Genomic DNA, 1,878 nt, shown 5'->3' with positions numbered 1-1,878 from the left:
AGAAATAGAGAAAGATTACGCATAAATGAAAATATTATAAACTAAAATTATCATTATTACTAAAAGCTCATTATTACAAATTAAATCATTATTAAGAATTAACTAAAAATGGTTAATACAAACAAAAATATTATTACAATCAAAATATGTTGTTGCGAGCCGAAATTATTATCACAACTGAAATCATTATTTCCACTCGAATCGTTGCTACACTTAGATTACAATAAAAGTTTGGTTCGCTAGACGCTATTAACGTTCTACATATATGCTGCCAGAGAATGAACCTTGAGAGTGAGCAGTGCTGACTGGTTTTTTTATTATTATTATAGTTCGTGTATAGTAGCGGAGGAAGGAGGAAAGAGATTGAAGAAGAATTCCACCGGTACTAAATATGGATAGGCGGAATTCGGGATGAATACAGGGATATCAACCTCTAAACGGGCAATTGTTCCCCTTCGTGGCACTATGTTATGAATTACGTTATTAAAGGTTCGCGAGTAAATAGAAGAATACGGAAGAAAAGACTTACTGTTGCGGTAGGCTTTGGTTTTCAGGATTAGTGTCTTGTTCTTGGAGTAGCTCGCAGACAAACTCGTTCTTGATGCAATAGGCGAGATCTTCTATTATACACTGAACAGACTCTATATATCTTATTTGAGCGAAATAACTGATGGACTGTGAGAGAATGACGGACTGGTTGAGGACCGAACACAGAGTAAGATCAAAAAATAAAGAGAGCGAGTCTCGCAGTGTCATGGTTTATATAGAGTTTCAGAGGGTGGTTCTCTGATGAGACATATTGAGTGAGAAAAATCGAGGATTCGAGTTGGAGGGATTTTTCTGCTTTTGTGGGAAATTTGTGTTTCATATTCCTACTGGTGAACCACTTTCAAAATTTGCTCCGCCCGCACTGCAAGTTTCAATCCCTTGAGAACTTATTGGTGATACGTCATCACCTTCTCTAGATTTTCAGATTCACGGTCACCCATTGGCGAGTTTAGTTTTTGATATTCTCTCTGAAGAGAAGGGGTATTTCACTCATCGTCCTTTCCGAACGACCCGACTACGACAATTTGAAAACTCGCCCCACATAGCAGAAATTGATCCTAGGTACATTCTACAGACGTATGTCTAGGGATTTTCAAACATCCTGAGTACGTATCTGAAGAAACTTAGGAGGTATTTAGGATATATTGAGGATGTCCGTATGTCCGCTTATTCTACATCCATAGGATATCATCATTCAGATATCATTAGGATGTTTCTGAATAACCAAATTTCGTCCTGCCTTTATCCAGTGGACATCTCAAAATATTTTTAGGACGTTTAACACACAAAATTCCCACATAGCACAAGTTCCCACTGACGTCCTAAAGACATCCTATGTTCCAAGGATGTCCCCAGGACTTCTCTCGGATTAATTGTACTATATGGGAAGCTGACGCTATTTTTATTGTCATTTTGACGACAAAATGACGTCCTTAACGTTATTGCAAAATGATGACAGTTTGTTTGTTGGAAGATCGCTCGATATTATCAATTATATAACCTTTTTCCGTACATCGGAAATGTGAAAAGCGAACATTTTTATGTATATGTGTTTGTGTACATACATTTATATACATACATACATACATACATATAAAAAATTTTCATTTTTCACATTTCCGCTATAAAGAAAAAATTAAATGTGTAGTAGTGAAAGTAGTGAGTAAATCTTTCGTTTACTACTACTTTCTTCTTAGTAAAAATAAATAAACACATTTATATCACTCACGCACGTACGCACACAAAAATTAGGAAGGCGCAGTAATTATTTTAAAATTATTGTTACTTATTATATTTCAATATGTTACACAAAAATAGATTGCTTATACT

This window comes from Trachymyrmex cornetzi, unplaced genomic scaffold (genome assembly GCF_001594075.2).
Source record: "Trachymyrmex cornetzi isolate Tcor2-1 unplaced genomic scaffold, Tcor1.1 scaffold1454, whole genome shotgun sequence".
NCBI classification, from domain to species: domain Eukaryota; kingdom Metazoa; phylum Arthropoda; class Insecta; order Hymenoptera; family Formicidae; genus Trachymyrmex; species Trachymyrmex cornetzi.
The sequence above is the reverse complement of the archived record's forward strand: the minus strand, read 5'-3'. Positions refer to the sequence as shown.